This window comes from Pan paniscus, chromosome 13 (genome assembly GCF_029289425.2).
Source record: "Pan paniscus chromosome 13, NHGRI_mPanPan1-v2.0_pri, whole genome shotgun sequence".
NCBI lineage: Eukaryota > Metazoa > Chordata > Mammalia > Primates > Hominidae > Pan > Pan paniscus.
Genome location: NC_073262.2, coordinates 93,127,591 through 93,150,567, shown reverse-complemented (window position 1 = coordinate 93,150,567; position 22,977 = coordinate 93,127,591). Strand labels below are relative to the sequence as shown.

Below are 22,977 nucleotides of genomic sequence, written 5' to 3'. Positions count from 1 at the left end.
ACATGGTCTCTGTTGCAGCTCCTCAGCTCTGCTGCTGTAGCATGAAAGCAGCCACAGGCAATATGTAAATGAATGAGCATGGCCATGTTCCAACAAGAGCTGAATTATGAACACTGAAATGCAACTTCATAAAATAATTTTCATGTGTCACAAAATCTTATTCTTCTTGTGATTTTTTTTCAACCATTTAAACATGTAGAAACTATTATTCTTAGTTCACGGGCCATATAAAAACAGGCAGCAGGCCAGATTTGGTCAGTGAGCCACAGCTTGCCACTGACCTGGCCTCGCTCCTTAATTCTTTTTCTTTTTTTGAGACAAAGTCTTGCTCTGTTGCCGAGGCTAGAGAGCAGTGGCATGATCTCGGCTCACTGAAACCTCCGCCTCCCAGGTTCAAGCAATTCTGCCGCCTCAGCCTCCTGACTAGCTGGGATTACAGGCATGTGCCACCATGCCTGGCTAATTTTTGTATTTTTAGTAGAGACGAGGTTTTGCCATGTTGGCCAGGCTGGTCTCAAACTCCTGACCTCAGGTAGTCCGCCCACCTCGGCCTCCCAAAATGCTGGAATTACAGGCATGAGCCAGCTCCTTAATTCTTAACCTTGGCTGGACATCAGATTTACCATGGTAACTGTTTACAACTACAGATGCCGAGGCCCACACCTATCTCAATAAAGATCTCTATGGTTGAAACCCAGGCATTTTGAAAGTTCCCCAGGTTGTTCTCTTACTGAGCCAGGGTGGAGAACCAGTGGTCTAACTCATTCCAAGCTGTTCCCAGTAATACTGTCATATAATCCCATCATAAAACAATGTTGGTAATCCACTTTCCTAGTGTTCACAAATTGTCTATCCTGAAGCTGTCTTTTGAGCCCACCTCTGAATCAGGGTTGCCATGACAACTGTAATTCAATCCAGGCCATAGTCCAAAACTCCTGGCTTAAAATAACCCAGTGTCAATTGATCCAGTTTAGGAGGTAGATTGTGCTTTGCCTTCAAACCTCTTCCCAGATGGAATTCAGTCACTGGAGTGACCGGTTCACAACTTCTGGGACCCTTAGGTCTCAGATTGCCATCAACAAGCTGAGTGGCTATGAATTTGATATAGCCTTCCCTTCTTTCCCACATTTCTACTTTCACAATTGATAGTCCTTTAGGAGCAAACAGGTACCCTAAAAAAGAAAACACAAAATAAGAAGTATCCAGGTCAAGGTTATTTCATCTCTCTGAGCCTCAGTTTCCTCATATATCAAGTGGGGATAAAAACATGTATTCTGTAGGTTTGTTGTGAAAATGACGACACAATGACTTGCCCAAAATAAGCACTCAATAAATGATTCATCATCATCATCATCTTAAGGAAAAGTATCCAAGTAAATACTCTTTGGTTTCTGACAAAACTTTTATCCCAGAATTCCAAAAGACAAGAGCATTCGCATTCCTTCCTCACCAACCATTTTGAGGAAGCCAGTGGCTTCAAGAAATCAGCAAGGGTAAAATTGTGAGCAGAAAGAAAGACAGCATTTGGATCTATGAAAAGGCAAAGAAGTACACATATATTTACTGAATAGTCACTGAAAAGTACTTCAGTATCAGAATAGGATATTTAAACTGCCACAGTACGCACTGTTATGACTGAACCATGTGTTCCCCCAGTTCATGTGCTGAAGTCTTAAGTTCTGACCCCCAGTACCTCAAAATGTGATTGTATTTGGAAATATAGCCTTAGAAGAGGTAATTAGGTAAAATGATGTCATATGGATAGGTCCTAATCCAATATAACTGGTGTTTTTACAAGAGATTAGGACACAAACAGGCACAAGGGAAGAAATAAAAACTCTGGAAGAAAACCTAAGCCAAAGAGAGAGGCCCTTGGAAGTAACCAACCCTACTGACAATTGATCTCGGACTTTTTGCCTCCAGAACTGTGAAGAAATAAACTTCCAAGTTTTTTTGTTTGTTTTTTGCAATGGCATGATCTTGGTTTGCTGTAACCACCGCCTCCCGGATTCAAGCGATTCTTCTGCCTCAGCCTCCCAAGTAGCTGAGATTACAGGTGCATGCTACCAGGCCCAGCTAATTTTTGTATTTTTAGTAGAGATGGGGTTTCACTATGTTGGCCAGGCTGGTCTTGAACTCCAAACCTAAAGTGATCCACCTGCCTCGGCCTCCCAAAGTGCTGGGATTATAGGCGTGAGCCACCACGCCCGGCCATAAACTTCTGTTTTTTAAGCCACCCAGACTGTGGTACTTTGTGGTAACCCAAGCAAATGAACACATTCACTCTAATAAAGTTAGGGATTTGCTAATATAAAGGAATTTAAAGCATATTTTACTGGATCATTTTCTAGACAATCAAATTCTTTTTTATGCTGAATATGAGCATATGTTCAGGGTCCTAGAATTTTTTTACATAAGATTATACATAAGATTACTGATGTATAATCAGTAATCTTATGGGGACTGATGTCTGGAAATACAAGACACTGAAAAAAAAAGTCTCTCCACGAGATACAGATACCTACTGAACACCTATAATGATAAAACTCAAAAACAACATGACTGTCCTATTTCAGAACAGGAAGTCAGTGGTAATAAAAATAGACAAGAAACAAAGGCAATTTTAGAACAGGTGGTTGGTAAACTGAAGTTATCTATAAAGAGGAACACAATTGATAAGAAGCAAATGATGCAGCAGAAAACACTACCCTGTGGAAAACCCAAATCACCTGCCACTCATTTTTTATCCTGTATTTGAGCAAACTACAAGAGTAGGAGAAAAAAATTGTTACAGATTCTAATTTCTTATATAAGCACAATTCACAGTATTAGCAGTTTAAGCTGATTTGTGGTTATCTTACAATAAAACTGGTATTTTTTTCAAGAGTGTTCAAGATATAGATACAATGAATTATGAGTCATTCTGTAATTCCTAACAGTGTAGTTAGTTGTGAGACCCTACTTTTCTAAATTTAACCAACTATAATATGGCTAAATCCATCCTCCCCCACCCCCACCAAAAGCCACTAAAAACCACAGTGAACATAAATTTTGCTCAATAAACATTTATTAAGATGCCACTATCTACCATATACTGTGAGGGGAGTAAAAATGAAGAGGAAATCTACTTGGTCTTCAAGGGACTTACAGCCTAGTTGGGAAGACAAACACATAAACAAATAAGTTAAATATAATATACTAAGAGATATCCAAAGAGTGCAATGGGACCACACAGGAGAGACACTTAGCCAACCCTGGGGGTTGAGGCCACCTGAGTTAGAAGTGGTTGGCCAAAGAGGGCAGAAAGAGCATCACAGGCAGAGGAAACAAAGCGAACAAGGGTTCACCATAGAATCTCAAGCATCTGTGGCCAGACAGGGTGACTGAAAGACACAAGAAGGATTACAGTCTAAGGATTTTTGAAGAAAGAAGTGAACTTTTCCAGTCCAGATACAGTCTGGATATTATTCCAGAAACAACACAGGGTGTGAGCAGCAAAGAAAGACCTAAGTGGAGTTATCCTACAATGCCCAGATCTGAGACGCAAAAGAGCAGCACCACCGGAGAACCCATATTCACCTAATGACTGATGGCAACAAGCATTTTGCAAAGCCCCTGGCAGAGAAACAAAACTTCCCAAAATAATTATAATAATACACTGGATACAAATGAAAGACCCCAGATGAAGATTGTTTTTTATCACTTGGAAGTTCAGTATTTGCAGTTAGACTGACACTTGTCTACAGTTTGTGTTGCAAGCCCTCACGCAAAGATGCACGCACACCAATGCATACAAGGTTGCTCGAGGCCAGGGTGAGAGATGAAGACAGACCAGCAACAAACCAAGATTCAAAAAGCAATGTTTCAGACAGGTCACAGACCACTTGGGCAATTTCCTCAGCTATACCTGGCTGGAGTTTTTACCAGATTTCCTAATGAAAAGAGCTGGTTGTTGACACCAGATCCCTGGAGCACAGTCTATAGTCTGCCTCATATATAAACTGGATTACGTTTTCTGTATGGTAGACAGTATATGGTGCGCCCTTAGATTGGGCTCCATCATTCTCAGCTTTTTATTTTTATTTTATTTATTTATTTTTGAGACAGGGTCTTGCTCTGTTACCCAGGCTGGAGTGCAGTAGCGTCATCACAGCTCAATGCAGCCTTGACCACCAGAGCCCAGGTGATCCTCCCACCTCAGCCCCCCAAGTAGCTGGGACTACAGGTGTGCACCATCACGCCAAGCTAACTTTTGATTTTTAGTAGACACAAAGTCTCACTATGTTGCCCAGGCTGGTCATGAACTCCTGGGCTCAAGCAATCCTCCTATCTCAGCCTCCCAAAGTTGCTGGGATTATAGGCATGAGCCATCCACCTGGCCCCAGATTATCCTTTTATGGTCTATATAAACTTGTCCCTTAAAAAAAAATTTTTTTTTTCATAATTGTTATAGATGTCTTCCTAGAGTAAGGCAGAGTGGGCAGACATCAGCTGCTGATTAGAGTGGAGACTCCTGTGCTCAGCACAAGCGCTTGATGTGCCCTCCTCCCCAGGAATGAAGCTTATTTCTACATAATCACTGATTCACACTGTTGACCTGAATAAGATGATGTTCTCTATTGTCAGTTTAAGAGAGTAAGAAAATATATATCCAAACTCTTTAGAAAATAACTAAAATATAAAGGATAGGCCTTGAAAGAATTAAATCTTAGTCTAGAAAATTTGTTTTCTCATAACTGTCCCCCTCCTCCTAGCTATCTTCCATGATATGTTACTGTGGATATCTTGCCAGGATTTCTGTGTCCCTGACTAGCAGAATAGGGTTTTGCTGTAACTGTCTGGAATCTCTTGTCTTCTCTCCCCTTTTTTTGTCCTCTCCATGGCATCTCCTGCATCCTGTGTCCCACTCCAGGACTGGCTGGTTTGAAAGAATCACAGCTGGCATTCCTTGGGATTCCCATCCCAAGAAGGTGGCCTGAGTTACATCATGGTACCCTCCTCTAATGCTAGAATGGTGGTAAGAGTGGCCAGAGAGGAGAGGAGACAAGGCCACAGAATCAGTGACCTGAGCAACAGGCAGGAGCTGCCACAGCTCATGTTCAGACCAAGTGCTTATCTAGAAGTTGCAGGGCTGACAGTATCTCTCTCCCTTTTTCCAAGATATGACTTGGGGCACTGGTACCTCTGATTTTGAGAGTCCCACTGTTGAAAGGGATCATCCCTTCCAAGAAGCCTCCCAAGATGTCTCCAGGTATAATTAGTCCTCCTATCCCCCGCTGTTCCTCTGCTACACTCTTTGTTTCCATTAGAGGACTCATCACAGTCTGTTGCACACTGAAGACTGAGACCCTGGGAGACAACGGCCATGTCTTCTTCCTCTTTGTACTCAAAAAGAGCCTGCCTTGCTCAGGCACTCCATGAATCCATAACATCATTTAATATAATCTTATGTAAACTGATAAAATATGAGGGCAAAAGGAAGCATTACTCTCATGAAAACAGTATTTCTCAACAAGCTACTGTCATTTTGGATGGTGCAATTCTTTATTGTGTGGGATCCACCATTCACTGCGGGATGTTTAAAATCCCTGACCCTTGGGTGCTAAATGCCAGTGTCTGAAACACTAAAATTTGTCCTGTGCACATTTTTAAATGGCTCCTGTTGAGAACCATGAGGTAAATCTCTTAAAACAATGGTTATTCTGTTCCCATTTCTCCATAAAATATCTGTATATGTACTCAATATGGAATCAATTAATATCCATATTCACATTATATTAATATAAAAACAAACCAAGAAGGAGACAGACAGCAAATCACGAACAATGATTATCCTGGAAATCTGCGATGATAGGGCCCTTCATCGCCTAAGGAGTATATTTCTGTAGATTTTGAGTTCGTATAGTGAGTTATGTACTTCTTAATAATCACATAATAATAAAGATTTAAATGGTGGGGAAAAAAGTACTGTCAAATTAGGCATGGGAAAGGCAACCTTTAAATTTTTAAATTAAAAGACTTCTGCTCTCAGATTGTTCTGAAAGTATATTAAGGTTCATGTTCCACACTAAAAAAAAAATTAAAACTGGTAGAAATCATAGACTGTAGATACTACAGTTTAAATGTCTGTATACCCTCCAAAATTCATATGTTGAAACTAATTCACCAATGTGATGATAGTATGAAGGAGGTGATTAAGTCATGAGAGTGGAGCCCTCATGAGTGGGTAAAAGAGGTGTGAGGGAGCTGTTTCCCCCTTTTGCCCTTCTGCCTTCTGCCATGAGAGAACACAGCATTCAAGGCGCTATCTGGGAGGCAGAGAACGAGGCCTTTACCAGTCACTGAACCTGCCAACACTTTGATCTTGCACTTCCCAGCCTCCAGAACTGTTTGGCATTTAAAGCAAGGTAAAAGACATTGCAGAATATTAAGTATAGTATTGTAATATTTATGTCAGAAAAAGGAAGTGACACATACAGCTACATACTTACATATGAACAGAATATCTCTAAAAGGATACAACACTAGAACCTCATATAATGGATAGTCTCTAAGGAGAGGAATTGGGGGACTGCCCAAGGGGTGGGAGAGAGACTTTACTAAATACCTTTTGAATGGTTTTCCAAGTGCATGTCTACTTTCTCAAAGAATGAACAGACATCAAGTCACTGTGTTTCATGCAGTAGAAACAGACCCATTAAATGATGTGTGATGTCTGACCCATGGTTCTCAACCTGAAGGGATCACTGTCTGGGTTTCTATTTTGGCTTCAAAACCATACAACATTCTAGCTAAGTTCATATTTAAATTATTCCTTTCTTTTGAAACTCTTGGGAGATTGGGTGTGGGTAAACCATATAGTTGTCCAAAGAGTTAAGAAAGACATAGGAAATAGTGTTGCCATAATCATTTTCTTCCTGGACAAAGAAATGGTGTTCTGTGTCAGACTTAACAAGAGTGCTTGTTTGCTTCAAGAGCTGCATGGATCATCAGAAAGTCTACGTAACACAGTAGGAACGTCTGCATCAAGATTGCTGATATAAAGAAGATTCTATTATAAAACATCTTTCCTTGTCACCTTGTCTGGCACAACACTGCCTAGCTCTCAGTCCTCCCACTCGCAGGGATGACAAATGGACTCACTCGGCCACCATCCCCACCTGTCTCTGTGTCTTGATATTCTTCAGCTCTCACCCAGCTCCATCTCATGCCTGGTCCATTCCCTTTAATATGTGATTGCAGCATCACGTGCCTCTCCTCACAACACTTATCTTGGTTGTAACAGTGCACCTACAACCTGACTGCATTCTGCATGCAGGGTGAGGACTTTCATATTATGCTGGCTCATTTTTATCCCCAACGCTTGACACATACCAGGCACTCAGTAAATAGTCCCGAACTGAAGAGAAAATATGAATACTTCAAATAGAATATCAATTAACAAATACTTATTGAACATACTCTATGCTAAGTGCTAGGGATATACACTATGCACATATTATACATGTGTGCATACGCGAGTGTGTGTATACTTAAGATATCTGATTATGGTATAGGAATAAGTGATGGGTATGTGAAAGAATGAATGGACTTAAAAAAGAGGCCTAGAAATATATTTTAAAAATAGATGTCTATATTCTGCAACATTTTTGACTAACATTAATAGGCTATGGTTGAAAATAAATATTTTTATTTATGTGGACAAACAATAAATAGCTCAATGAGTAGCTGATTACAGTTTGTTTATTTGGAGCATCCTGAAGCACTGTGCAATGGAACTTCAGCACATGCTCTGAGCAGATAACAGGGTTCTGCTCACCACAAGCAGACTGTTTGCTGGTCAAGTCTTGTTTTCTTCCTCAGTTTACATTGCACTTACTAGATAAGCCCAAGGCACAGACAGTGACACCTAAGTCATTAGGCTATTTGGGGCAACACATTCTCTTCCATTCTGTGCTTCTCCAGTCCCACAGAAATGCCCAAAGGGAAAATGGAGGGTCTAGGATAAAAGCCCTTGAGTTTTCAGTGAGTAACATTAAAAGAATATCAGTGATATCTTCATCCAACACTTCAGGTTCTGACATTAGGATGTAATTTTTATGCCCACGTTAGAAGCACTGAATTTGTCTCTTCCCAACAGTCCTGCTCTATGGCACTGCTTCCAGAAGTAACACTGATAACGGCATGTTCCTTCTTTGATGAAGAGTTCCCAAAATGGATTGACCAGGTGAAAATAAGAAAGGGGAATAGAGAGGAGGAAGATGGAGCTGTTCTCTACATGCCAATGTTTCTGAAAGACATCTCCAACTTCATCCTTTCTCTAAATCTGGGCTTATCAATGCAACTTTCCAATGGGCATCCTCCCCATCTCATAGAAATTCCACAAGTTCCAAACTCCAGGATCCTCTTCCCCTACTCAGAGCCCACACCTCTCTTCCTGGGTTCTTCTCCTTGGTGAATGGCACCAGTACTCATCTGGTACCTAATCCGTAATATAACTCCTCTCCTTCATTCCAGCTATGCAAGGTCCTGCTCAGAAGAACTCTGGCTTTTATTCATTTTATATCCACTCCCAATGTCATAGGCACCAAACCTAACATTTCTGTAGCATCTGACATTTTCTTTTCTGTTTTACTGTCTTCCACCTCCAACAGAACATGAGCTCCATGACACAGGAATATGTCTGTCATATTCAACACTGCAACCCTAAAACAATCACTGATCATTTAATAAAGTCTCCTTTAAAGAAATATTGAATGAACACAATATTTAATTGTGAATTAATTCTTCCTAAATGATATGTGGTCATCATTAGAAACATTAGTTTTTGCCACTTATATTCAGTACAAGTTAGTTTAATCACATTACTCTCATCCTAACACTGCTAAGAGGAGCTAACCCTGAAGGAATAAGAGTTTCACTCAGGGTAGAAGGAATAATTTGGGGATGTGGGGGCACTTTACAGGGATGGAGATCTCACCAGGAGGAGACATAGGAGGGTGGTTGAAACCATTGAAAAAGTGATACCAGGCATTAGTCATTCAAAGCAGAAATGAGGAAGACTAAGAGGTGAGACTGGGTTGCATAAAGGAACAAAACAGTTGCTAATCTAACCCTGTGCCTATGAAGCTATAAGGTAGCAGCTGAGAACATGACTTTGGGGTTTAAATCCTAAGTTCATTATTTACTGGCTGTGTCATCATGGGAAACTTAATCACTCTACAATTCTCATCTCTAAAATGGACATAACAATGCCTAACTCACAAGACTGTTAAAAAGATTAAATAGGGCTTATAGGAAAAGCATTTAGCATGATGCTTTTGTAACTTTTATATGTAATAAGCAATCAAATGGTAGTATAATTACTATTTTTAAAATATTATCCCATAATTATAATTTTTGTTAAGATTAGAGTTTTGTTATTGTTGTTGTTGTTGTGTTGTTGTTGTTTTGAGATGGAGTCTGGCTCTGTCTCTCAGGCTGGAGTGCAGTGGCGCAATCTCGGCTCACTGCAACGTCCACTTCCCAGGTTCAAGCGATTGGAGATTTTTAAACTTATTTTTGTTTTTTACTTTTCATCTAGATTATTTACCTATTCTGATATTTTTGAAGTTGCTGAAAAAAAAATCAAAAAACTTTCATCTGGATTGGTAGAAATCACTAAATCAGCAAAGATAGTACATGAATCATCAGCTGATGACTCAAAAAAACAGCACAGCTTGTAATTTCTCTAAAACTCAGAGAATGAAGAAAAATGGACCTTTGTAAAGTAGGGTGAGATAAATAATAATAAGAAATCCCCTGCCCAAGCAATTGCCTTCAAAAAACATAAAAGCAGAAATCAGTTATATCACCTTCTGCTAAAACTCAGCTTCTCTTAGAAAAACATTCCAATTCTTAGTATGATGCTCAAGCTTCCCAGGATCCTTGCCCAGTGCACTGGTGTCCTTTTATTACCCTCTCCCTGGCCATTCACATGTGTGGTTTTCTCTGTCCCCAAGATCTTCACTGGGGGCTTCCATTCAGGACTCTGCTCAAATGCCACTTCCTCAGGGAAAGTCTCCCAGCCTAACCGAGCTGAAACAATTGCTTATCCTCAGTCACTCTTAGGACCCTTCACTCTGTCTTACTTTTGCCCTAAATCACCCATCATTATCAGAAGTAAAATCATCTACTTACTGTTCATTGTCTGCCCAGTAGAATGTGAGTCCCACGAGGACTGACCTTTGTCTTTCTTATTACAGATTCCATATATCCCTAGATTATAGCACAGTGCCTGTCACCCAGTGTGTTTAATAAATACTTGTTGGAGGAATGAATTAGTAACCATACTACCTACTGTTCACAGTTGAGGACTTATTATGTGCTTGCTAGCATTATCTCGTTTAATCTTAAGGATAATGCTATGAAGTTAGGTATAATTAGTGCCCCGTTTTACAAATGAGGAACCTGAGGCTTAACAAAGCTAAAATTACTGACTTATCCAATGTTAGACAGGACTAAGTGTGGGATTTGAATCTAGATCAAATGCACACATGTACATATACACACACATACACTTTTTATAGGCAAATTGGCAAAAAGAAGGAAAAAAGAAAACAGGGTAACTACTACACTACTCAACGATCCTACCAGGGCTTAGGATGATGACTGGAGTCAAGCCTAGACCAAGTTGCTCTCTTCTCATTCTCCTCAATGGAATGAAATGCTTGGCCAATGGTTATAACCAAGGACCACTGGCCAACACTGCATCACTGAGGATTCCTCACTGTACTCAGCAACCACAACGCGCAGGAGATGGTCCAAAGGTATAGTACACCTGGACAAATGTAACCGAAAGTTTATTCTTCTTTTCAATAATGTCAGAGCTTCAATCTATATGTTAACTTTTTAAAGGAAAGAAAAACTCAGTGGCTGGGCACAATGGCTCATTGCCTATAAACCCAGCACTTTTGGAGGCTGAGGTGGGCAGATCACTTGGGCTTAGGAGTTTAAGACTAGCCTGGCCAACATGACAAAACCTCGTCTCTACAAAAAAATACAAAACTTAGCTGGGCATGGTGGCACATGCCTGTAGTCTGTGCTACTTGGGAGGCTGGGGTGGGGGTATCATCTGAGCCCAAGGTGTTGAGGCTGCAGTGAGCTGAGATTGCATCACTGCATTCCAGCCTGGGAGACAGAGTGAGACCCCTGTCTCAAAAAAAAAAAAAAAAAAAAAGGAAAAAGAGAAAAAGAAAAAGTTAGCAAGTTACTGTTTGTCTATAGACTACTATTTAAAGATGTTTTCAGCAGAAAAAAAGGTAAGAATTGCTCAGTATTTCAGAAATAAGAATGGAATTGTTACTTCTTCAAGTTGGAAAGGCTTTGGAGAGGTATGCTATGAAGTAAGCTTCTGAGAAAATTTATTTTCTTATCCACTCTTCCAGACTATCCTTCAAAATTATATAATTGCAGTCTGCCAAATATTTCCATGTATATGTAGAAATATAATTAGCCAAATTAGTTAAGACTTTTGACTTGTACAATAAAAACGCAGTAAACTGACACTCTATTACTCAAGATAACGAAACAGCTGGTATAAACACTCATACCTGCATTTACTGCCAGTAATAAACTTTATGAGCTTTGGGACATCACTTGGCTTTTTGGTATCTTGATTTTTCTTTTTTTTTAAATTTTATTTTATTATTATTATACTTTAAATTTTAGGGTACACGTGCACAATGTGCAGGTTAGTTACATATGTATACATGTGCCATGCTGGTGTGCTGCACCCATTAACTCATCATTTAGCATTAGGTATATCTCCTAAAGCTATCCCTCCCCCCTTCCCCCACCCCACAACAGTCCCCAGAGTGTGATGTTCCCCTCCCTGTGTCCATGTGTTCTCATTGTTCAGTTCCCACCTATGAGTGAGAATATGCAGTGTTTGGTTTTTTGTTCTTGCGATAGTTTACTGAGAATGATGATTTCCAATTTCATCCATGTCCCTACAAAGGACATGAACTCATCATTTTTTATGGCTGCATAGTATTCCATGGTGTATATGTGCTACATTTTCTTAATCCAGTCTATCATTGTTGGACATTTGGGTTGGTTCCAAGTTTTTGCTATTGTGAATAGTGCCGCAATAAACATATGTGTGCATGTGTCTTTATAGCAGCATGAATTACTATTCAAATCAAAGTTGTTGGACACAGTTTGATATTAATTTTTTTTTTGAGATGAAGTCTTGCTCTGTCACCTAGGCGGGTGTGCAGTGGTGCCATCTCGGCTCACTGCAACCTCCATCTCCCAAGTTCAAGTGATTCTCCTGCCTCAGCCTCCCAAGTAGCTGGGACTACAAGTGCCCGCCACCATGCCCAGCTAATTTTTGTATTTTTAGTAGAGATGGGGTTTCACCATGTTGACCAGGCTGGTCTTGAACTCCTGACCTCAGGTGATCCACCTGCCTCAGCCTGCCAAAGTGCTGGGATTACAGGCATGAGCCACTGCGCCCAGCTAATTCTTAACAACATACTACGCATTTGCACCTGATCTCATTTTAAAGAGAAGAAAATAAGACCTGAAGCCATGGTTGTTATACAAAATAGACTTGTAATCATTTATGCCATTTAGGGCAAAATATAGACAGACAATATGCATATTAGGGACACAAAATCTCAATGTTTACCTGAGGTATTTGGATAAATGTTTCTTTAAAACATATACAGCTATAACTATGCACACACATGCATATGCATATACACATACACACATTTGGCTCTTCTACAGGAGGACGGTTATATTGATCCACTGTAAGGACACATGGGTTTCAAACTATTTCCCAGTAGAAAATACCAAAAAAAGGTAGAGACTGTCTAGCACCAAGAATGGAAAATTATGAATATTTTGCCATTATTTCCTTAAAGAAAAAATATTACAGATAATGTAGAGGTCCCCTTTGTTCCCCATCCAAGTCCCTTTCTCTTTTTGTCCTGTCCAGAAAGCTAGGGCAACTGTGAATTTAGAGTGTATTATTCCTCTACAAATTTAAATGTCTTTATATATATGTAAATCCATAAAAATATGCTAAACTTTTAAAATTTATCGTTAACATGTGTATAACTGTACCGAATTGTGTATTATTTTGAAACCTGCTTTTTTCCCCAGTCAACATCATAGTGTTGACAGCTTTCCATGTTGGCATATTGATCTAGTCTATTTCTTTTAACCCCTGCATTAACATTTCACCTTATGACTATACCATATTGAATGTATCCATTCCTCAATTGATGGCTATTTAGACTGTTTCTCTTTTTCACTGTAAGAAAGCCACAAGTAAGCAATTAAGCATCCTTGTACACATCTTTCTGCATGTGTATGAGTTTCTCCAGGGAGGTATTTACCTAAAAAATGTAATTTTTAGGCCATAGGGAGTATCTAGCTTGAGGCTGAGCATAGAGTGCTAAACTGGTCTCCACAGTGGTTGTCTAGGTAATGGAATTTGCAGGAACCATCTTTACTCTTGTCTGCCATACACTTTGACCATCACCTCAGCCTGTTAGATGGTGGCAGTCTAAGGGCAGTCTGCAATCACAAAAGGTACAGTACATATGGTGTTTGTCCTGCTCTCTTTAACTCAGCAAGTACCTCAATCAACCCAGCCACTGAAGATGGAAGAGAAAGAAAACCATGTGATGCCAGTAAAAGCCCTGGATCCATTTATACCACTTTGCAACAATGGCCTTTTCTTCTTAACTATGAATAGCTTGATTATAAGTAATGCTGTTATTAATAAGTCAGCCTGGTAGCTATATTACATGGTAAGATATTTCTTTGCAAAGATGTTCTTTTCAAGGGATGATAAAAACCAAATGATTATCTTTCAATTCCTGATCATAAATTCTTCAATTTTTGAGACTCCATAGCTTACAATGTGATCATGAGAACCTATATTTGAAATAGCTCCAAGGGGCTTTTCCTCCAAAAATGGGTATCAATGCCTTTGGAGGTAAAATGTGAAAGGAATAGGAAAATAGAAATCTACCCACATATAAATAATAGCTGCAATTATAATTTTCATATTGCCAGCTATTATGAAGATAGTAGCTTATAATGCCTAAAACGTGGCACTAAGAAGTAGATAAGCAATTTATTTTTTAATGTGGCTTCTTTATATCACTAGGTAGGTCATTTTTTCATATGTGCTATGACACAGACTATATGTATAAGATAGGGCCTATGTGTCCTCCGTATATTAGCAGAGGACTTAGCAGTACAGGAATAATCCATAAATGCCATATTTTAACAAATCCAAAGCTCTCTAGTTGGCACAAAATGAAAAATGAAATCCACTGGTGATGGACTCACACTGACCTAACCTCACAGTTTCGCTCAATCACTCATGTCTAACAGAACATTGCCAGCTGTCCTTTTGGCTAAAAGCAAAACAAAACAAAACAAAATTGAAATCACTAACTTTGTGTTCTCTGATTAGAAAAGCTCTAATTAGCTCCATTCTCTAATACTCATTGTGTTAAAATAATTCCATGTCAACACCCTGAGTGCGCTAATATTTTTATATTTTGTGTGTCAAGACATCCTTTCAAGTTATTTTTTTTTACTGAGCCTATGAATCAGAGAGAGACTGCATATTTTTAGTTTTCTCTGAAACATTTAGGATTGTGCTAAACATGAACTCTCTGGATAAATGTTTGTGGTGATGGCTTGTGACCTGTCCCAGCAGCTGGCCCAGGCCTACCATATTTTCAGAGCAGTGCACTGGGAGAGATCCTCAGAATCCCTAGGTCCCTCACCCCTGAAATTTGGCCTGTTCTAAAATAGAATCAGTACAGTCTTAGATGGCTCTGAAGGAGGTTGACATTTAAGCTCAGCTTTAAAGCCAGGGTATAAATGCAAGGAGACCAGAACCGAGTATTCATCTCTTGTATTCCCACCAGTATGTAGTTTTGGGTTGAGCAGACCCAGAACGAACATCCATAAATGTCTAGCTACTGTAGATGCCCTATCTCTGGCCAACTTGGAATTTCTAGTTCGTAGTCCATGTTTCATTAGCTTCTTTATAAATGAATGTGCCTTCCTAGTTCCTCCCTCTCTCTGATCCCCCAAATTTTAAAAACTTCATGACACTACCAGATAATTTTTTTCCAATTCAGATCCCAGTGAGTTATTAGGCAGATTTTACTGCTAACACATAGCTCTCCCAGTTTAAACTACTTTTCAGTTGGGTTTTTCAAAAAGCTAGGGAGCTGTAGCAGTTGGAACTATAGGATTTAGCAGAGTAAAGTGCCTGTGCCTTTCTGTCGGACAGAACACTCTGGCAGGCAGTGAAGAGATCTGGGGGAACTTCCCAAACTGTGCAGCCTTGGATACACCCTGCGTCCATCCACCTGGCTTTTATGTTGCGAAAACAGTATACTCTTATAATCTCAAACTCTTTCAGAGTTTGTAATAATTCTATGATTATTAAAACTCAGATAAAGTTCAGCAAGGCTTAATCTCATTTTGGTCTTAGGAAACTAAACCTCACCAGAAGACAGGGGAGAATCCTGAAGATCATTTGATGGTGGCAAAATCATTCACTTTTGGAGAGTGCTATTGTTTGGGTAGGATTTTTTAAGCTTAATTCACAAAGACATTTTTTAAACATTAAAATTCATGCCCTTTGATTGATCAAGGAGGAGGCAGGATAATGTATTTTTTTTCCCTCGTACCAGAGTTTAATACAGGCTATATCTCCTTTGGCAAATCACCTATCCCGATAAAAAACAAAACTGTTTTTAAATCTCAGCTCTGTAATCCTTAGAGCTTAAAGATAAAGGAAAAAAAATGACCTTCTTTTTGTCCATTAGTCAATTACAGGAAGCATTATTCTTTCCATATTACCACGTTATGAATCTGATTTCAAAGTAAGTATTCTAATGAAAAGAGAAGCACTTAACTTTTTTTAAAAATTCCAACTGACTCTGCAAATGAAATTTTTAAACCAAGGTACCAGGAGAGGAAAAAGACATTATGTTCTAAAGCCACCATCATATGAAATAAATTATTCTGTCTTTTATGTATCCGAATGGTAGTAGTTATATGCCATCCTTGGGAGAACTGAAGAAATGGTCACTCAAGTCATTCTGTATGTTTTGTGTTTCTGAGGAGCCCTCACTGAGAAAGGCTGGCAGAGTCAGAAAAAAAAAAATTCGTGTTCTTTAAACAGGGTATAGTCGGGTTTTTTTTTTTTTTTTTTTTTTTTGTGATTGGGGCTTTTTAAAAAGAGAGGTACTCTGGAAAAGGAGAAAGAACATATTTAAGTCCTACTTTTAGCATGTGAAGGAGCTAGATTTTACATTTTCTTAAATACTCTGATGAGTTAAATGGAACTAACACTCAAATGCCACCAAATCCCCCCACCACTGATAATTAACAATGAGAGCATCTCCGACTGCTTCTTGCATCTTTGCTATCTGCCTGACTCCATTCTGAGTGCTTTGCATCAGTTCTCCTGTAATTCTCTTTAATATGAGATAAGTATCCCCAGATTTACAGATGAATAAAACTGAGACTCAGCTCACACAGCAGGCCCAAGATTGTCCAGTTAAATAAGGAGCACAAGCAGGATGGAAGCCAGGCCAGCTCAACTCAAAGGGCCTCACTTAACACCAAGGCCTACTCTGAAGGGTGCAAGACTTCAGGCTTGTATCCTCAGGTGGGCTGTAAAATAAGGGGCCTGGACTACACTAGCTCTAAATTTGTTACCCAGTATGCTACAGTTAATTTACCAAGGTACATAGTGCAAAAACAAGGAAAAAGATTAACGTCACTTTTTACTATGATTTTGTATAAAATAATTGGAATTTAAAATAGGGCACAAAACATTATCTTTATGAAACACTTGTTTCTGAATGAAATGGAGGATGGTTTTAGCACCCTAATACTCAGTTTCAAAATTGTAACAATAAAGTTACACAAGATGATATAAATTCTAACCCCTGTAGAAATGTTGGACTGATTATCCAATTTCAGGAGTTACAGTGTGGCTTTATGTTTGTTTTCTTTAGTGCTTTGCCATGGTTTTTATATAATAAATGAAAAACACAAACAAAAAACACAAAACTGAGTTGTGGAGAATGATGACTTCGATGGAACCATAAAATCTCCCCTACACTAAAAAGAAAAGAACACACAGCCACTTTACATCTGCAATCCACCTTCCTCAGACCTTGTGAGTAAACTCCTGTTTCACTGCTACAGAGCACTCATTTATTTCACATTTTAAAAACTGACACTGATATTACAGTAGAACTGATGTTGTGGCTAAACTATATTCTACAGTGCCTATAAGTTGGCTGGCAGGATTCCACATGGAATCTTCGTACCTCTGTGAAAAACTGGGCCATGACCAAGAATACTCATACACTGGGCTTAAAGCCACAGTCAATTACTTGTACTGCTCTGGCAGAGAAAACACAGGCCAAACAGGTCTCATTTCACCAGTGCTAAGAAAAGTTATTACCTTTTATTTCATTAACTAGTCAGATGACATCAAATCAACAGTTTTTTTACACATATCCTACAAAATTGAAAGTATAAAAGTACTTCATTTTCTAGTACTGATTAACTTAATTAGACTACTCATTTTTTCTCCTTTTCTTTTTTGAAACAGGGTCTTGCTCTGTCACCCAGGCTGGAGTGCAGTGGTGTGATCACAGCTCACTGCAGCCTTGACTTCCTTTTGGGCTCAACAGATCCTCCCAGCTCAGGCTCCCAAGTAACTGGGACTACAGGTGTGTGACACCATGCCCAGCTAATGTTATTTTTTGTAGAGACAAGGTCTCACCATGTTGCCCAGGCTGATCTCGAACTCCTGGGCTCAAGACATCCTCCTGCCTCAGCCTCCCAAAGTGCTGGGATTATAGGTGTGAGCCACACCCAGACTAGACTAATCTTTAAGAAGACAACCTTTGTTTATAAGAGCAAAAGATTCTATTATATAAAGGCTGTATCAGGAGTGCACTTCCAATTTGATATAACTCCATTTCATTTGAAAATCTATGGTCATCAGAAATTTGGGGAGAAAAATTTCAATTTGACTAAGATGTTTAAGGGGGAATGTTAGTTATTTTGAAAATCATAAACATCTTGACTTTGCAGGTTTAATCATCTGTACACTTCTGATATTGTACTGTCAACTTGTATTTTTATCAGCTTCAATGGGTCTTGTAGTTATAAACAGTATAATATATCAGACTGACAGAAAAAAAGTAAAATAAGCTGAACTCCTAATCTATGCTGGTCATTGTTGAAGCAATTGCCATGTTTTATCTCATCCAGTCTTCATAAAAAACCCTAAGAAGCAGGTACTAATAATATCCCTATTTATAGATAACAATACAGAGATGCAAAAAGTTCTGTAACTTGTCCAAGGCCATATAGTTCCAAGTTGCAGAGCCAGGCAATCTGACTCAGCCTCTGCTCGTAACCACCATACAATCCTTAAAGTCCTGTTCCTTTTATTTTTTTTCTCCCTTGCTTATGTCTTAGGCCCACCTAGGAACACCCACAGAGGGTTCCTGGCTCAGGTGATGATATTGGGGGGTGCTCAGAAAGTCCATTGCTGCTAAAACAATATATAGAAACAGGTTACAGTAATACCATAATGACAGTTCCATATAACACAAAATATTCTCAAGCATAAGGATACTTACTTTAAGCAATAAAGCACAGACCAACATTTCAATAAATCAGAAACTTGAAATACTATCTTGGAGACAATTATAATTGATTTTCCTCAGCCCATTTCTCTTCTTAGACGACAAGATTTCCTTGTTGATCTCATCCACATTCCCGATTTTCACTGCTGCAAATCTTCATCCCGTCCTAACCTCTCCTATAAGCTTCAGACTTACAATATTTTGTCAACTGCCTGCTAGACATCCCCATCTAGATGTTTCAATTTCAAACCAAACAATCACACCCCCACCCCATTCTACATCTCCTTTCTGAATTTCCTATTAGATTTTTGGAATTACCATACCAAGCTGGAAATGTAGGGGTCTCTACCTCACTTCCACATCCAAATAATTCTGTCAATTTTACCTCCCAGATCTATTCCTTCCCTCAATTTCTGTTGCTACTGCTGCAGTTCAGGCCTGTACCGTCTCTTACTTGGACTATTTTAAGAACCTTCTCAGTGGGCTCCTGGCTTCAAAGTTACCCTCCATAGCAACGTTCAAAGCAGGGAGGAACATATGAAAATCTGTGGTCCTCCCTGCTTTGAACCTTGCTATGGCTACCTACTGCCTCCAGATGAAATTCAGGTTACTGATCCCAGCATCCATCTGGCCTCAATCTCTCCTGTTTTTTCCAATACGCTTCCCTTTAGTATTCAGCCCCTGCATCTTACTAATCTGAGGCTCTTCGGGCCTAAATAACTGTTCAACTAAATTGAACAAATGTCTAGGATTTTGATTTTTAAGTAATATAGAATAATACTTGGTCCTCTAGAGCATGTAGAATTCATAATTCCAAATTTACTATGAGAATTAAGTCATCTTTTAAAACATTTTTATTGTGGTAAAAACCATTTTTAAAGAAGAATTAATCCTCCCTTAAGGAATCAGAATGGGGAAAAAGTTATTTAAGGTCTACCATCTTTTTGCTTTTTAATCAATAATTGAGTTATTCTATTTGTATTCTGTTTCTTCACAGTACCAATTGCCATCAGGAGTCTTTGTAAGTAGTGAAGAGTGGTGGATCAGGATCTCATCAGAGGCAGGCACCAATCTGACTTAATTCAGGGACTTGGTTAGGTAGGTGACAGAAAAGCTGGGAAGCCAGACCACTGTGAGAACCACAGGCAGCCTCTCCACGGCCTTGGGCAGAAGAATAAAGAGAGGAGAGAATGTTGTTGGAGCTCAGGGCCACCCACAGTGGGTGGGGCATAGGTGAGACGCAGCAGCTCACAGAGGTCTCTAGAGCTGAGGAGACAAGGCTGAGAGTCTGGGAAGCAGGACAGAGTACCCACGTGGAGAAAGCTACAGAGAGAGAGGGCTGTAGAGATCTGTAGCTTCCCTAGAGTCTTCAGCTGAGTACTGACCAGCACATGTACATAAGTAAACTACAAGAGGCCAGAGAGAGGACTAGAGGGAACCATCTCCAAATCTTACACAAACACGCTGCATGAGCTGGAAAGAGAGAAATAAATGCCCTGCTTTCCCCCCAACCCCCGCCCCTCCTCCTTTCCTGTAATCCTCCCCTTACCTATGCCTCTCATTAGCCTTGTGGTTCTCAACCTTGGCTGCACAAACTAGAATCAACTAGGAAGCTGTAAAAACGTTGAATGCCTCGGTACACCCCTAGAAAGACTGATGTAATTGGTCTGGGTGCAACCTGGGCATTAGGAGCTTTAAAAGCTCTCTTGGTGAGTTGAGAACCAATACATTAGCCGAACCCAGGTAGAAGACACGAGAACAGACCCTGGAAAACATAGCCTACAGAAATCAGCACCCTTTCATACGGGGCAAGGAGAGGATCTGAGAGTCTGTGGGCCTAAGATCAGCAAAGATGGCACAAAGAGATGGGTAGAAATAAGATGATGAGAAGAAGAAAAGAAAGTAGGCATGATCTTCCTTAAACCCTTCAGTGGCCAGCTCACATTGAACATCCGGCTGCAGAGTTTCTTCCCTCTTATAATACTTACTGCTATTCCTCCAGTGAGCAGACTATCATGTGCTACCTCCCATTGTCCTTGGCTGTGCTGAAGCCCAGCATCTTGCTATCTGTTCTGGTTCATCCTGCAGCATCCCATCAGGAAACCCTGGTGTTCCTCCTCTTACTAGCTGCATCAGGTATTTTCTTCTTTCCCAAACTGACTGGCTAGTTCATTTGTATATTTTGCTAATATTAAGTAGTAATTGATGGCTAATAATAGGTAATGTAACCCCCTCGGATAATATTTGCATGGCAAAACAGACCTTGAGTGTAAGAATTTCAGGGCAAAGTCACAGATTGATTGAATAGATTTTTCTGTGTCCCTTAAAATGTAAATAAATTTAAATCAAATAACATAGGGGATGGCCTAACATTGGAAAGTAATGATTTACAAATTTACAAATGATTTACTGCAATGTATTTTGATTATAATCCTACTCATAGCTGCTAAAATGTTAAGCAATGTGAAGATACCTTAAGATACATTTATATCCTGTTAATCATTTATAGCCTAAAAATATACTTGCTGTAAATTCCAAAGTCTTATGATTTTGAATCAAAAGAAATTTATTTTTAAAAGTGGAAATATTTAGCATTATTATCCTATTTGCCTGAGAAAGTCACCTTCCAGAGAAGGACAAAATCCAAGGTCAAAATCAGAAATCAGATACTCTATGTGTGTGTGTTTAGACTGACAGGTCAGTCCCTGAGAAACTGGTTGTATATTGTGAAACTGTTAAAATACTGAGTTCAAAACTGGACATGCTATTTTTAAAAAACTATTTTCTGGTATGAATCTTTCTTATTATTACTCTAGATGAAGAATTTGTGAATCTCCACAAATATATGGTAGTGCCAACTCCTAAAAACAAACTTCCAACAGGACAACCACAAAGTACTGAAATAATATACATGCATGCATAAAGGCCATGGGCAGATCTACTTCTGTGATCCTACAAGCAACACATCAAGGCTCATAATTCAGAGATCATTTCTCTTCACCAACTACTTAATGAATGGTATTCTTCCAGTGGAAAGTTTAAATCCCCAAATCACAACCAATACCACCTGACTGAGCTCCCAAAATTATCACTAAAAGGAACAGATCCATTCTACCTAAGTATGTGGACATATTCTCATTTTAGCTATCAGACTCTTTTAAAAGCACTTGAAATAATTAATACATTTTAATGGACAGAATGAAAATTCAAAACAGGTAAATGACCACATACTGATGGAATTCCCACAGACTCTTGGGAGCAATATGACCATAACAGCCATCTTCTTCCATCACATTATTAAACAAGAAATGGAAGATGCTTTTTGTCCGTAAAAACCAGAAAATTAAGGTTAAGTGAACTGTAGGTTTTGAAATGATGAGTAACTAATTCTACACAGGAAAGAAACACACAAGTCTAAGCTTACCAAAGGAGTAGTAAACCCACTAGGATTTTATCATGAAAATGCTGCATATGTCTCAGACAAAAGACAAAGGTAGAAGAGAACCATCTTTTCTTAGCATGTGGAAATAACCTAACAATTCCTTTGAAAATAGAACTTATCTATATACATGCAACAAACCTGCACGTTGTGCACATGTACCCTAAAACTTAAAGTATAATAAAAAAATAAACAAATAAAACGTGAAAAAAAAAAGAAAATAGAACCTAAACACATACTCTGTACTGAGTCAGTGTTCAACTCATGCTGTTGACTTATTAAATAATGATGTCTAAGAACTCCACGCATTGGTAAGACCTAACTGGGTACCTTTCTGCGAATGAATAACAGTGATTTTAAAGACATTATTAACTGCAGTGAGATTTGCTCATCTGCCCAAGCTGAAGGGAGGCATCTGATTCATCTCGGTCAATTCAAACAGCTCAGATAATCTAAACATGGTGTGGACAAAATTAAAGGGCATTCCGAGTCCTTAATATTATGTGGGCTCTCTTTCGGAATGGTCTTACAAAATGTGCCTCAGGGGTTCTGTGGGTCCGGGAAATAGCCACACAGTGCCTGACTTTGGTGGTGACAACAAAGGGATCAAAGATCTGAGAAAGGGAAGGAACAGAACACCACCTCCCGAAGCAAAACCAAACCAACAAGAAAAAATACTCACAATTGCTTAAAGAAATGGTTGATACTAGGTTGAAACTTTAAATTAGAGAATATTTTCTTCAGTTAATAGAAAGGAAATAAAGGATTGTCAAATCTTGTCATTGTCTATTTCTCCTCTTTAGTTTCTTATAGAAATAGCAGATTTAAATA

At 39.1% G+C, this 22,977-nt stretch overlaps 1 protein-coding gene and 1 long non-coding RNA gene across 3 annotated transcripts in view; one reads left to right on the top strand and one right to left on the bottom strand.

The window, feature by feature from the left end:
- The window catches only part of MFSD6 (major facilitator superfamily domain containing 6), an 82,443-nt gene that overhangs the window by 33,891 nt on the left and 25,575 nt on the right, over positions 1-22,977 (bottom strand). The window lies entirely within an intron of this gene.
- Positions 14,257-22,924, top strand: LOC129397294 (uncharacterized). Its single transcript, XR_008624562.2, has 3 exons — positions 14,257-17,218; positions 17,660-17,780; positions 19,705-22,924. It is a non-coding gene; the product is annotated as an uncharacterized LOC129397294 (long non-coding RNA).